Source organism: Vicugna pacos, chromosome 12 (assembly GCF_048564905.1).
Source record: "Vicugna pacos chromosome 12, VicPac4, whole genome shotgun sequence".
NCBI classification, from domain to species: Eukaryota; Metazoa; Chordata; class Mammalia; order Artiodactyla; family Camelidae; genus Vicugna; species Vicugna pacos.
In genome coordinates, this window is record NC_132998.1 from 39,702,361 (window position 1) to 39,718,454 (window position 16,094).

Genomic DNA, 16,094 nt, shown 5'->3' on the forward strand with positions numbered 1-16,094 from the left:
CCTCTGTGTGACATACCTCATTTCTATTTACATTTCACTGGCTAAAGCAAGTCACATGATCACTTCTGAGTTTGTCAGAGCAGTATATATATATATTCCTCCTTCAGGGAGGAGTACCAGGATATTTGGTGAACAAACTACCATAGTGGGGATTTATTTACCTTCATTTGACAATAGTCAACAGAAAGTAAAAAATTTTCAGACAGGGACTGAATCTGGTGACTGAATTTGGCAAAGAACTAGTATCTTTTCTTTTTCTTTAATTTTTATTTTTTGGGGGGAATTAGAAATGAGGTAGAAGGCCTCATTGTTTTGAACATTAAGCCCTTGAAGGCCAATTTCTAGTGTATTTACATACACGTTTTATCTGTATTCATTATAACTTCAGGGTGTCCAGAGTTTTCATGACTATTATTTTGTCCTTGCTTATGTATTCAGACTCATCTCTCACCACACTCTTGCCTCTGCCTCTAGGCTCTGGCTGCAATGAACTATTTTCTATTCTAGGACTTCCCTTGGTACACCTTTTAGTTTTGCCTTGTTTGGCCAACTCCTCCCATCCATTAGAACTTAAAGTCAATATCACTTTTCCTAGCCTTAGTCAGGTCCACTATGTTCTAAAAGAAGGCTGTCCATGTTTATCTTTACCATAACATTAATCCCATGGAAATATTGTTTATCAGTTTTTCACATTGTATACAGTTCATCATTGCCCTGGGAGGCCCACAACTGAATCTGATTTTGCATCACTCTCCTCCACTGACCCTGATGTTCCAGCTACACTGGCCCTCTTTGTTTCCTATAAATAAACCCAATTTGACTACATCTTAGTACCCTCCCACTATCCATTCCTGCTGCCTGTTCTCTCTCGTCTTCAGAACACTGGCCCTTTTTTTCATTCTGGTCTTAGCTTAAGTATCAGTCCCTGAGAGATGCCTTTCTTGAATCCTCAGTCTAAAGGAGCCACCCAGACTCTGGCTATCATATCACCCTGTCTTTGCATAGCCCTTAACACCACCTAGACTCTGGCTGTCATATCACCCTGTCTTTGCATAGCCCTTATCACCACCAAGTACCTTCTTATTCATTCATTTGTTTATTATCTGCCTCCTTCTATTAGAATATAAGCCTCAAGAGAGCAGAATCTTTCTGTTCTGGTTACTTCTGTCTTACTAAGGACAGTGTTAGTTATTATTACTGTTAAGTAGTCAATAAATAGCTGTTGATTTTTGAATGAGTTCATGACATTATAGTAGTTTTTCAAAATCAAGGTTAACGCTTTCATTGTTGTAAGCATTCAATAAATATTTATTCTTAAATACACCAGTGAAATTCTAGAGGTTCTTCAAAATCCATGTGAAATCTTATCTTCTGTTGAAAATTTTCACCCATACTATCAATCTTTCATAGCACTTCTTAACATTTTTTAATCTAGTCATAATATCTTCTCATAGTATTTCTATTGATTTCTATATGCCTCTGACAATGACAGTGTCTTTTACTTTAACTCTCCCTTTGACACTTAGCAAAAGTTTGGAAAAATATATTTTGGGGTAGATTTTTATTCTATTGGTGGATTGTGTCAGAAAGACTTTGTCAGGCAAAGTATTACTGTCATAGATTACTCATATCAAAAATGAATTTACCAAGTCAAAGACTCCTACAAAGATCTTGAATCACTCAGACCAAATTTTCATGCCCTTCTATGACAGCCTGGAGAGTTAATTTCCATGACTCTATGGAAATTGCTTGAGATAGACTGAAGAAAACTTTTCCATAGTTGGATTCAAGCCTAATTTCTTACTCTTGCAAATGAAACATGCATCAGATTATGGTTTTAACACGTTTCCACTTCACTAACAAGGTATATAGCCTTATACAAGTTAGTGACTTCTCTGTGTCTTGGTTTCTTCATCTCGAGGTAGGAGATGATAATAATATTTACCTCTCAGAGTTAAGAGGATTCAATATGTTAATATATGTAAGTACTTAGAATATTGTCAGGAAAAGAGCGAGGTGCTACACATCTGTTAGCTATCATCATCATTATTTCTAACAATCTAAGTTAAAATCAATGGTGAACTTTTAAGAGATGTTTAAAATTTAAGTTTTTAACTAGCAAACAAAAACAATAAGACAAACTTTAAAGAGTAATAGGTTGGTCCAACTTTCAAGGCTCTTGTTACATATTTTAACTGGTTGTGACATAGTCATGTAAAAAGATCCTTCCTTGATGTGGTAAATTCATCCTTTCTGGTATGGAGATCAATATGTGGGGACATCAAAAGTAAGAAATACAGGATTGTTTTGGAAGAGATTTTCAAGAATTTATCTTGTCAAGGGAAAGCACTAACATGATTAAGCTCAAAGAGATAGCAGTATTAAGCTATATTTTAGTAATATCCTATCTCCCCGTTTTGATCCCACTGCTTTGACTATTCATATGTGTTAACCTGTCTCAAACTTTCTTTGTATGTTTGTTTTTTGGTCTCCCTTTTCCTTATTCTCTTTTGCCTTCGCCAGTCATCTATTCTCTTTCTTCCATTCACCCATCCTCTCTCCCTTCCTTGACTTCTTTCTCTTTTCTTTTCTCAATTAAATTGTTTATAAATTTTTTATGGATTGAGAAATAATGGGAATATTTGCGTTAAACATTACTCATAAATAATCTCTATGGAATAAAACTGACACTGTCTTAAAGTGCACATGGTAAAATTTGTTATTGATTAAAAATTAAAGGAAGAATAAGATCTTCTTAACAATGTTTAGATCTACAAATTCTAACCCAAGAATATTGAACTTGGTAGGTAAAATGACTACAAAGGAAAACTCACAAAGAAAGAAAAAAATCATTAAAAATTAATATGACAAAAAACTTGATGAATTAAATTATTTTATAATTTAGATGGAAAACAAATAATGCCAATAAATTAACCTCAGTTAAATAAAGAAGAAAATTGAAAAAATATTAAAAATGGTTACAGGACTACCTTGAACAAGGAATAATTTGGCTTAGTGGTATTTGCTTTGGGAACTAATTTCCTGATGAAAATTTGATCAACATTGACCTAATCTGATCAAAATGTTTGTACTATAAACAGTCTCAGGGTCAAAATTTCTTCAGAGGCAAAAACAGCTGGGTCAAAATGGTGGGGTTGAACTATAACTACTATTTTGTAATCTGATTTTTATATAACAATCTACTTTGTAGAACTTTCCATGTCATTGAATATTTGTCTGTAATATTTCAATGACTACATATTCCATTTTGTGAAAATGTAATAGTTTACTTAACTAGTCTTCTATTACTAGACTGTTTTAAACTTTCTGTTATTACCAGTTTGTGAACAGTATCTTTATAGATAGGTGGCACACTTTCTAGAAGAGGAACATTTCTTGAATCTTTCTATTTCTGTATGGATTTCAGAAATAGATATTGTCTGGAAAACTGCTGTGAAGGAAAAGAGACTCTATATCTTTCTGTTTCCTTCATCCAAGTTCTGGTTATTTGGCATTGACTATTTATTAAATAAGAGCCTTTTGGATTTAATTACAACTTTTTAACTTCCAATGTTGTCTGAAACTGTGACAAAATATGAGATAGCATCTGATCTTGGCTTTTAAAGTAAGCAAACCCAAAATACCTCAACTCAAATAGCTCAAAAACAGCAAGAAAGGATGGAAATGTCATATAGGAGCTGCTAGGATTTGATCCGTTGCAATTTATTTGACTTATGCTTATTCCAATGCTATTTATAGTCCAAGGTAAATATAATTTTAGGTCTCTTTTTGAAGCCACAAGCAGAACCAAAAGTGGTTTCTGTAAAAGGCCAGAAGAAACAGATTGGGGACAAACTAATTTCATACTCATTGGCTAGCAAAGTAAATACAATTCATGAACAGTCATTGAATGAATGAATAAGTAAATTAGTGAAAACTGAACGTTAATTTCATATCTTATGACAAGCAAGATATCTACAAAGTCTATCACCCAGCACCTAATATTGCAAGTTCAGATTTTCAACATGAATTCTTGCCAGATGAATGAAGAAATAAATCCACACGTTTGTTTCCTTGGACATCACTGACTATTTAAAAACATCTGAGACCAATGTGATCACATTGTAGCGCTGGTTACACCAAGTAGCCAATGGCATGGACTTGGGCTTATGGTGACATTGTGTGACTGGTGATGAATACTTTGAGGAAGTTAGTTTACCTAGCAGAAATAACCACAGAGTATAAAACATCTACAAGGTGCCAGGCACACTCCCTTTCTGTAGATGAAGAAACAGAGGCTGAGAAAGTTAAAAACAAACAGACAAAAGGAACAAAAACTCTTTCAAGGCTGCACAGGCAAGAGATTTAGCTGAGATATTTACCTACTTCTTTATGATCCCAAAGGCTGTGAGCTCGACTACACCCATTGACTCTCTTAAATTTATAATCCAGTATTTCTTAAAATCACTAATAATCCCAGTACCCAGAGACAGTAGCTGGTATTTTATAGAATTTTAGGAATCCTTTCCTTATTTTCAGTAAAAGATATTTGGTATTACACTTTCCATTCTGTATTGTGGTTTCCTTTATTTAATTTTTTTTTCTTTTTCTTTCCATGATTTATTTGAACATTTCCTCATGATATTAAGTATCCTTTACCATACACCTTAGTGGCAACTTCCCCTACCAGAAACCCAAGGAAATTATAAAATCTTTGAGGGGAGACATTTTAAAAAAGATACATTAACCACAGTGTTGAGGGTAATACTGGACATAAAGGAGATAATAATAACTATTATAGCTAAATAATATAGTGTTGATTTTGTGCCAGGCATTGGTCTAATTATAATATGGATTAGTTTACTTAGCTTTTATTAAAAAAATCCACGTGGCAACATTATCAGTATCCCATCTTCCCTATGAGAAAAGTGTCCAGGTCACTTAAGGTCAGTAAGTTGTGGAGGCAGGTTAAACCCGGTCAGTCTGGTTCTGGAATCCATGGTTCTAACCACTATGCTCATCTACCTAAAATAGATCTGCAATGAGTAATTGTCAGCTCTAGGAAATGGGAGTAAAGGTAATTGTGGGTATGCTTTGACATTCTCATGTGTAAAAAGCCTATGTTTATCCCCATTGCTGAACTGCCTGAATTCTAGATTCCTCTGCTAGGACTTTTAATTTAAAAAACCATCCTTATTTCTCCCAATTTCTCTTTGAACTTCTGATCTGGTGAGACTGGGATGCATGACTACACCATATCCATCCCCAGTTTTTAAAACTTGACTCTATCCAAATTTTCTCTACCACTGAAGACAGTTTACTTCCTGGGTTCTCCACAAAACATTCCCTGTGTCCTTCAGGCTTGGTTTCCTGTCTCTTCTTTGGACTCTTTTGGTCTTTTTGTCTTATTTCTCTTCATATTCCTTAATGTTCCACAAAAAAGCACTTGATTCATAGTAGGCAGGAAATTAATATTGCTTTGCTGAGTGAGGAAACGCCCAAGTGAGTAAGTGAGACTTACACTCTTCTGCAACTGATTGCATCTGCTGTAGTCTTACCTCTGTAAATAGACTATAAGCTCTTGGCAACGCAGGATCAATGTTGACCATTTCTCCATCCCCCTAGCGCCTGATATAATCTGAATCAGCACAAGATCCTTACCCAATACGGTGTTATTGTGACTCAGCATGGAGTCCATAAATGGTGAAGATGGTGACCTCTTTTTCTTTTTTGACTGTATCACTTTGCTGAATTGGTTTTAGAGAATAAGACTTATTTATTTTACTCTTTTATTAGATGCACTTACTTTCTTATTTATTTGTGTTTTCTATTAGTTTGTTAAGAATATTAAATGAATGAATCATTTTCAGGGTTAACAAATTGAATTAAAATTAAAAAATATTTTTTAACTGTTGCTGGTGAATAGAAATGCAATTAACTTTTGTGTTTTAACTTTATATTTAGCAACTATTCTAACCTCATGTATTGATTTTATTAATTTAACTATAGATTCTTTCAGATTTCCTATTCATGTAGTCATACTGTCTGACAATAATGACAGCTACGTTTCTTCCTTTTCATTCTTAAAGCTTCTATTAATTTTTATTGGCTTATTTTATTGGCTAGGATATTTAATTTAATATTGAATAAAAGTGGTGATAGGAGGCATCATTGTCTTGTGCCTTGTCTCAAAGAGAAAGTTTTTGTATTGCACCATGAAGTGGGAATTCTTGAATCCTTGGTTTGGTGTTTTCGGCCATTAGCCTTTAAATATTGCTTCCGTCTCATCTGGTCTTTATCTTTTTCATGAATCCTGCTGTATGTTAGAGTTTATTACTGTTATCAGTTCTGTCTCTTTCCATCCTTTTATGTCTCATTTTATTCTGAATATTTCTTTTGATCTAGCCCTAATTTCACAAATTTCCTCTTAATCTCACCTAATCTGTTAAATGCATCCACTGCATTCCCAAATTCAGTTGTGTTTTTCAATGAATTTATAAAGCTTCTATGTGGCTCTTTGTTAATACTTTACAGTTCTCTGCCAAAATCCTCAATCTTGTCTTTTGTCTCCATCAACATTATAAATAGTAAATGCTGTATTTTAAACTCTGTGTCTGATTAAGTCCAATACCTTGAAGTACCTGTTGCTTGATTTCTATTGTCTGTTTTTTCTGGTGCTTTTAATTTATGTGGTTTTATTTCTCTTGTGCCTGGTTATTTTTGTTTTATTTAGGATATTGTGCAGAATTGTTTAGAGAAATAATCTGAGGTCTAGGATAATCTTACCTTTCTCTAAAGAGAATTAACATTTGCTCTGCCAAGTTTCTGACTGTGTTTGCAATATGGCAAGTTTTAGGTGTGGAAATGATGTAAAGGTGTCCTGCAGTTCCTTAAAGACCTGTTTATTCTGGGTTCATCCTTAAGAAGTATCTTTCAGAGTCTCAACAGAGAGCAAGGAATGTTTACCAGGGCCCTCCTCCTTGGTGGATCCTGGCCCCAAACTTTGTCCCCCTTGCTCTGGCAGATTGTTAAAAGTACTCCAGCTTAGTTTCTCAGCTTCTCAGCCACTTTATCTGAAATTGGCATAAATCCCCAGGGGAAAAGTGGCCCCAAATGCAGAAATTTTCTTTCTGGGATTCTGCCTTTTCTTGCATCTTTATACATTTTCAGTGCTATGTTGGCTTTTCAATGCCTTCAAGTAGAAATATTTATATCATAGGACTTCTCCTCATTATGTAGTCTGCTATTACTGAAATCAGAATGTCTCTGTGTTCTTGACTTTTCATTTTAGATTTTTTTGTGCTCCACTCTCTATACCGTTTAAGGGAATGAATCTCTTGAAATTGACTGTATAGTCCTGCTTTTTTTAAAAAAAAATCACTGCCATGTGAGTTGCTTGGATATCTAAAACCCTAGCTACTTAAAGTGAACAGAGTGATGGGGGTTTGTTGTAAAAATGGACTGGACATGTTCACACATACCAAAACACAGCTGGAAAAAGTTGTAAGACCAGTGTTGAAAATAAGCTGTTAAAAAGAAAAGCATCCTGTCAAATTAGACTTTCCTGTCACAAAAATATTTTATTCCTTTTCATTACAAAATACTGTTTACCAACATAGGTGTACTGATGTTGGCTTTTCTGCTTAGAAAAAGAAGACTATAATATCATATTTGTATTCCTTAGCAACTCTAAAATAACACATCATAGCATATTAATAGAAGAAAAATAGCAAATTGATTAAGGGACAAATTTGAGCTTCACATTTCCTTTGGATTTTTAAAAATAACAGCCAGTGGAGAAAAAAATATAACATTTTTTGGTAAGTTCCCTTTGAAGGTTTTTATCAGAAATAACTATGGACAGGATTTATGCCAAACAGAAAGGTATCCTGTTAACTCTGAGACATACAGTAAAAACAAAAATAAATACTAAATGGTGAAAATAATTGTTTCCCTAGGACTAATAATATATTTTTGTTTCCAGTTATAAACAATGGATATAGATGAGGCTCTATCAAATCCAGAGTGATTTTTTTCCTAAACAATGCAATTCAAATCAGTCCTACAATGGACACCAATTGCACCTAGAAGCAGAAACTCAGTCATCATATGACTTATAAGAAACTACCTAACCTCCATGCTTTGACCTCCACTCACCCTCTCCCCTCCTTTATTGGGTTTCATCACCGCCCGGCTTTCTTTGTATTCCTTGAACACACCAAGATTTATTCTACCATAAAATTTTGTACTTGTTGGTGTTTTTACCCAGAAGCTCTTGTCTTCAGCTTTTCTCTTCGCTGGCCTCATTTTTGTTGTTCAGGGTACAACTTCAATTCCTCAATTAGAACTTTTCTCACAAACAGTCTAAATTAACCTCCTCTTACCTCCGCTGCCCCTAGCTCAATCCCATTCTATCAGCTTGTTTCATTTGCTTCATAGCAGGAGCAAAATAAATCCTGGTACTAAGACTGTAATGAAGTTTCCAGTTACCATGACTACCTTTAATCAACGTCTATATGTCTATATCCTGAATCTGGCTAAAAATGTGGACTGCTGTTATCTGGCATAGATTTTGGACTAATAATTAAATCCAGTTATATGAAAAGTCTACCACTCTCTACCAAGGGAAGATTCAGTTTTCACCTGTGGTAGGTAGAATTCTAAAATGGCCTCCAAGATTCCCACCCCTTGGAGTACGTACACTGTACATACCCAGCTTATGCCTATGAATATAAGGGGCTTCACTCCTGTGATTTAGGCTATATTATGTAGCAAAGGGGAAGGGATTTGGCAAATGGAATGAAGGTTCCACTTGAACTGACTTTGAGTTTATTCAGTAAGGAGATAATCCTGAGTGAGTCTGACCTAATCGGATGGGCAGCTGCAAATTCGGAGCCTAAAACATGAACACGACCTACTTCTGTACCAAACACCTCAAGAATGTGAGTAAGTACAACAAATTTAACCATGTTAATTTCATGGTATTAGTGAAATCAGTCCTTCCAGAAAAATGAAGAACTCTTTATAATTTAATAAGCCCTTCCTAGTTTCCCTCTTTAAAGCTTATTTTTTAAGTATACCATGACCTCAAAACAGAGGTCCCTCAGGTTTTTTGTATCAATTGCAGTCTGCCAGTGTCTGTCACACGTAGTAAGGCCTCTTTAAACCTTATGTGATAAGAACAATGTGACATAGCTCCACAGACCTGGAGCCTGCAAAATAGTAGGCTAGGCCAAAAATCAATGAGGCTGAAGGTAATTGTGAATTTTTTTTTTTTGGAATGGTAAATGTTTTGATGGCAAGACTCTTGAAACTGTTCTGCTGATACAGTCACATATTTGTGTAAGAGACAGCAGGAGGTGGATATAGTGCTAGCCATTAGGTTGTGTTATGTTTAAAAGGAACATTAATTCTGTTGTTTCTGGTTTAAAAGTAAACTGTATCCACAATGCCTGCCGAGACTCCATCCGATGTTCCGCAATACCCACATTCATTAAGCACTTTATTGCCATCTATTCATTTCATCCCTTTGTCAAGCCCAGGCTCATTCCACAGCCACACACCCACCCGGCCCCCCGCCCTGTTCACCTTGAAGAAGGGGCGCATTTCCCTTCCGTGTGGCTTTTTTTGGGGGGGGCTGATTCCTAATTATTTTCCTGCATTAGTTGAAGCTGCTAGCAAAGTAGCTCCAAGAACAGACTTAAGAGTGACAGATTTTGACTTTCATGTAAAATTATAAACGCGTGTCCATGGAAACAGAAAGGAAAGCAAAACCTGAGATTCCCTTTCTTTTTGTCTTGCCGTGTGGCACCATGAAAAATAACCAGTGGAAACAGTTGAGAACAATTACGTGTTGCAGCAAATCCAATATCCCAGGTGTCAGGAAGGCACCGTTCCACAACCTGCGGATTTTTGTCTACTGCTGAGGAGATGCGCTTAAACACCGTGCAGCCGCTATAAATCTCAATGTGCGATTCTAACCTATCATAAACTGAAAGCATCCGAATGTTAGGTTTTAAGAAATATTTGTTTGGCTAGAATGAATGTGACAGTTTTGAAATGACAAAGATGCACTTATCTGTGAATACTTTATTTATTTATTGGTGTACTGCTGTGATGGCTGTGGAAATTTGCCATTGACATTTCCTTCAAGAGAAACTGCTGGCAAAGCATAGTTGATGGAGACCCTCAGCTGCCCTCCCTTAGACTCCATCCTAGTGGCCATTTTTTTGATGGCTGTCCCCAGCCAATGACCAGATGGCAGGAAGATCTGGGACCTTTTTTAACAACCAATTTTGGCTCAGCAACTCCCCATTCATCTGGTGGAAACTTACACAGAATTGCCCTGAAGGCTGAGACTCCTCTACCCCATCCCCCTTCCTTCTCTCTTTCTTTCAAAAGTGTCACACCTGCATCTGGCAGTGGGAGCCTCTCCCTGGCTATGCCTGCTCCCTCCTCTTTATCCTTCACTGGTATTCCCCCAACAAATCTTTTGCATGTCTCATCACACTGTGGTATCTGCTTTTCAGTGGACCTCAGCTGACACAATGGCCTTTTTCCAGAAAAGAATGTGAAATGGTTTATGTAGGGACCAGTAATACAATAAGAGATTTAAAATAGGCATGGAAAATTAGGAAATGGGAAAATAAAGTTAAGAAAGCAGAATGGAGCCCAAAGGGGGTTGTTTACAGAATGAATATTATATATGGGTCACATATTTGGCTCCAGGAGTCAAGTATATCTGCCAACAGAAATTGGAAACATGTGAATAATATAATTCCTATTTTACAATTTAGAATAATAACAAATAACCTATAGAAGATGTTGGGAAAAGAAAAATTTCTTACTGTCAAAGCAGTTTTGACCATGTCTTGATTATCTGTGTTAGGGACTTATAGGAGGGGTATAGATATAGATAGCTCATGGTAATTTTAAGAAATCAGTTCCATCCGGTATTGGATACACAAGCATATATTGTGTAAATATATAATGTATTTATAGTAGATTTTCTTTTTCTAATGTTTTTCTTAGATTCATATTAACATTAGTTGGCATATATCCTAAATTTTAGGATGTGTGACAGTAGTGGGAAGAAATGAAAATATCTTGTGGATCTTTCACAGTGGGAGCCTCATGATAGTTATTATTTGAGAATATGTTGGTACCAGCAGGCCCATCATGTCCTCACGGTTCTTCATATAAGTCAAAGTGACCAATGTCATCTCAAGCCAATCTCGGCCTGAAACCCATGTCTGAACAAGTGTACTGTATATTCAGTGGTCATAAAAATAAACTACTAATTAACTTCACTTATGCACAATATTGTATTCTACTCTGATGACTAACCTTTTACATTGTTTGTTGTGGAAAAGTAACTTTTTGTCAGCGAAGGCTCTGGGGTTAGAGTAGACACTAAGTTGAGCATAAGTCAGCACTGCAGTTTTGTTGAAAAAGATCAAACACGACACTAGAATATATAAATATAAATGTGGAACCCTGCACGGACAGAATAACACTAAAATGCTCTCTAATAGGGAAGCAGAATAATAGTGCTTAAACACCACGAGCTGGAGTTGATGAAAGTTAGCCATCATTGTCATATTACCGTCTTCATTTCTATCTATCAGCTCTTACTCTTTCAACCCTTTTTTAGGGGAACATAATTCAGGAAGTTTTAGCCAATTACTTTGAGCCAAAAGACAGGCAGACTCAATCTACAGTTATTACTGTTGTCCCTCTAATACTTGTAAATTACAGTATAGCTATGATGATTGCTTGCTTCATTTTATCTCCATTTAAAAATTATTAGCTCATTACCATATATAATCTTTGCTTTTTACCACCAAACACCATTCCAAGCTTGACTTGGGAGGTCTACTGATATCACATAATGATGTATATTAACTAGAGTCAGTGTTGGAGCATTCAGATGATAGGTCATATGCTAAGCAGTACAATTTAGGGAGAATTCAGGAGTTACTCAGGAAAGAAACAGAGCTTGTTAAAGCGCCAGAAGATCTGTAAGAAAGGGAGATACAGAGCATTTTCCTGCTGGAGAAACCAGAATTCTAGCTAATATGGCTTTGAAAAAAATCAAGGTATCATTTACATACAGTCATATGCACCGATCTTAAAAGTTCCATGAATTTTTAAAGAGTGAACACACTCAGATAAACAGAATCCAGTTAAAGATAATACTGTGGTCCCAATAACCTAGAAACTTCAGTCATGCCCTGGCATTAAGTCATTAAGGTAGCCCTCAAAATAACCGTTACTCTGATTTCTGGTCATTGTAGACCACTTTTGCCAGTTTTTGAAACTTCCCTCTGTATAGTACTCACTTTCTTTCTTTCTTTTGTCCTAATTGCTTTAGTTCAACATTACAGTTGTAAGTTTCATCCATGTTATGTGTAGCAGAAATTAATTTTAATATTTATACAGAATTGCACTGCATGACTTACCCATTCCATTGATGAGGGACACCTGAGCTATTGCCAGGTTTTGGCAGTTATGAACAATGCTGCTATGAACATTCTTTTATATGTTTTTTGGTGCACATAGATACACTTTCCTATTGTGTTTATCTATCCTAGATTATGTTCAGCTTTAATAGATACAGTTAGATAACTTTTCAAAGGAGATGTATCGAGTTGCATGATAACCAGAAGTGTATGGCATTTTGTTTGCTCCATATGCCTATAGACGCAGGATATTGTCACTTTGCCACCTTTAGCTCAGATCTAATACATTCCTTGTTAACCAGCTGCCATATTCATGAGACAGTGTTCTGAGATCAAGAAGATTTTGGAGATAGAAAAGATGGAGAAGAAATATTTAAAAGGTTATGAAGGGACGAGGACAAGCAATGAAGCAAAGGAGAGAAGGGAAGGATTACCTGAGTGAGCTGCAGAGAGACTCCATGTGCATTTTCGGCACCTTCGGAAGAAAACTTCTTCCACCTGATTTGAAGGTCTGATTCCTTGGGTTACAAACCTATGATGATGGTGGAAAGGTAAGTAAATAAAAACAGTAAGCAAATGTAGAAAAAAAATTAATAGACCTTCTCTATATCTAAAGGTCTAGAAGGGAAGTAGTAAGTATTAAATATTTTGTAGTCTTATATATTTTCCCTGTCCGCTGCTTCCATCTAATGCATGTACCCAATATCTTTATGAAGTATTTTTGATATCAAAAAAATTGGAGATGGAAAAGAGAAAAAGGTGATGTCTGATTCCTTCCTTTTCTTTCCTTTGTTCTTTCCCTTCAGACTTCCTTCAGGCTCACCTAACACATCTTTTCTCTGGGGCGTGAAGTGAGGGTGTCAGAAGTGGTTCACCACTCTGTGAAATCTCAAAGGTCTGAGCTAAGCCATCCTCTAGAAGCTAAAGTACTGTTGGCTTATAATGGAGGTGACATGACACTAGATATCTTCTGGGCAAATGACTTTTTGTTGATTCTGTTCACCTAATCTTCTAGCTTTGAAGAAAAAAAACTTCTAGTTTAATGGCTTTTTGAAGGGAGGTTCCTAAAGGGTTAAAACCTTCCACATACTTAAAATTTATTGTTCACCTGAGTAATTTTCTGTTTAGTAATGCTAGCTTCAATAAAAAACTGGTAGGGAGAGAGACACCATTGAACATAGAGAAACCGTGTCTCTTTGGGTTGGCTTGCTAATTCTGTGCATCCCTCCCTCACCCCCCACCCCCTCTGCTAGCCATCTGGAAGAAGGGAACAGGCTTCAAGTTAAATTTGGCGATTTATGAGGCATAGGATACAGAGTTGCTCTGTTCATTTGAATTGAAAATTGGATCCAATTCTGGAGACTTCACGGTAAGCATCAACCTTCTGGATTGAGCTATAAATCTGGAAATGACTCTGTAACATTATTTGCTTTGATTTAATGGGGCAAAACGCTGTCTCACACCTAGCAAAAAAGCAATGGAGCAATAACACTTGAACTGCTGTACTTGTCATCTTTTCTTTCGGCTAAGAATGCTGAATAACTTTAAAATATTTTTTGCCCAAATTAGCATTAAGTTGAACTGGTCTGATAACCTGGAATCTTTTCCAGGAAACTTCATTGGTGCTGTTCTCATTATGTTAGCAAGACACTGTCTCTGTTACTATCCTAAATTAGCTGACGGCATGATTTGTGGACTGAAAGTAAGGGGAAAGAGAGGCATACTGCTGCAAAGCAATTAATACAACATTGCAGAGAATGCCAAAACACACACCTTCTGCAATTACTATGACTTACTTAATCTCCTGTTAATATGTATTCTTATACTACTTGGTACTGAAGGCTTGAGAATACTAATAATAATGTTGGTAAGAGCTGGATTTTCACCAAGAGCATTTTTTACTTTGCAAAAGCAATAATGTTAGAAGCTAAGTGGGTGTCTGTACTTCTTTTTGGCTCTCACAGAGAATTTTCCTCGGGCTACAGGAATATTGGATACTTATTTCCCAGGTAGAACATATCCAAGTAATTAAGAAAATGGACCTAATCTATGAAAAATAGATCCACAGGCCAGCATGGGTTTAAATATTGGCTGGCTGAATAATCTCTCTTCCTCTTCCTCTTTCTGTTTTTTAAGACAATGTAGACAACATGGAATAGATAATGAATCCACTCTCTGCACGATGTTAACTTCTGCACCACCCAGAGTCCAAAGGCTAAAGGGGCAGTAGAGATCGTCTAGTTTAATCTTTCCTTTGTACGGATGAGATAATATGTGGTTCAAGAAATTAACTGGGGTTGAACCACACCACCTCTCTGCTATCTTTCAATCATCAGATTCTGTATGTAAGTCTATAAAATGAGTTGAACTAGAGATGAACAACCATTGACTGTCATTAGGTACATGTTGTAAGAGCCTATGGTTAGAGGAGTGGTTGCAGGAAATCCTTTTATTTCATATTTCATATCTTTTACTCTAAATGAGTTAAGGTCACTTTTCTGAGTGCAAAAAAATGAATGTGTGAATGAGAATTGGACCTTCTCACATAACATGTTATTTAACAATGAAATATCTTCCTAGCCATCTGGCCATCCACTAATTTACTTATTCAATAATCATGTACCATGTGCTTGACAAGGTGATGGTTGCCAAGGCTGCAGGGTAAACAATACAGATTCGGTCCTTGCCTTTGAGTGTGACACTCTGACCAGTGGGGACACAGATCTATACAGACACGTATAATATGTTCCATCAATCCTAAGGTACACATTCCGCTGCTGCCCCCCTGCCCCCCATATTTTAATGTATCTGACATCAGAACACATCCTAAAATTGAAAGAGTGTCATAGCTTAATTAATATCCTGTCTGTTCTCTTCGTGATATGTAATATAGTGGCGTGTCTAATAACTGCTGGCATTCTAAATTCGATGAACTGTTGAATATATACATATGGCAAGAACTCTGAAGAAAAAGTGTTATAAGGGAGACTAGCTGGGAAACAACTTTGGATTGGTTGGTGTGGGAAGATGTCCGGGCAAGGTGATGATTAAGCTTGAGGGAGGAGAAGGACCCGGCTGGGTGAGCAGAGGAGACAGGAGGATCTGAGGAAGACAGAATAGACTTTGTGAATCCCAGGGTGGGAGACAGCCGGGCCTATCTGGGGACAGATGGAAGGCCAATGCTGCTGGACCATAGCAAGCAGTAGGGTCTTTCAAAAAGCCTGATTCTTTTAGTTTCTTGCAAATGTTTATTCTGGAAAGACCTCTTTCAGATCAGCTGTATTGAAGACTTTCCTTTGTGTTTCAGTCATTGTATGGGGCAGCAAAGGCTTGCATAGGCTCTGCCACTGCTTGGGAAAATCAGTCCAAATTTAACCTTTTTGTTTGAATGGTTTTTTACCTAAGTGTCAGGAGCACATACAATTGTAATTGAGCTGAGTAATTTGGCTTTTTTTAAAAGACTGATGTTACAAGGTGATGTTTCTCCTATTTTGGCTTTATTTTTCTTTGATGACTTGCCATTTTAAAGCAGATACAATATACCTTTTTAAATTGAAAGTCTTTAGGGAGAAGGATTATTGAAATTATGTGATTTTAACAGGAAAATAATTTTGCTTGCAATTGTACGCACAT

The 16,094-nt window shown here is 36.3% G+C and overlaps 1 long non-coding RNA gene across 1 annotated transcript in view; it reads right to left on the reverse strand.

The window, feature by feature from the left end:
- The window catches only part of LOC140700220 (uncharacterized), a 46,333-nt gene extending 33,352 nt beyond the window's left edge, over positions 1-12,981 (reverse strand). The window contains exon 1 of the long non-coding RNA XR_012078552.1: positions 12,896-12,981. This is a non-coding gene — a long non-coding RNA (uncharacterized lncRNA). The remainder of the gene's footprint in view (positions 1-12,895) is intronic.
- Between the last annotated feature and the right edge of the window lie 3,113 nt (positions 12,982-16,094).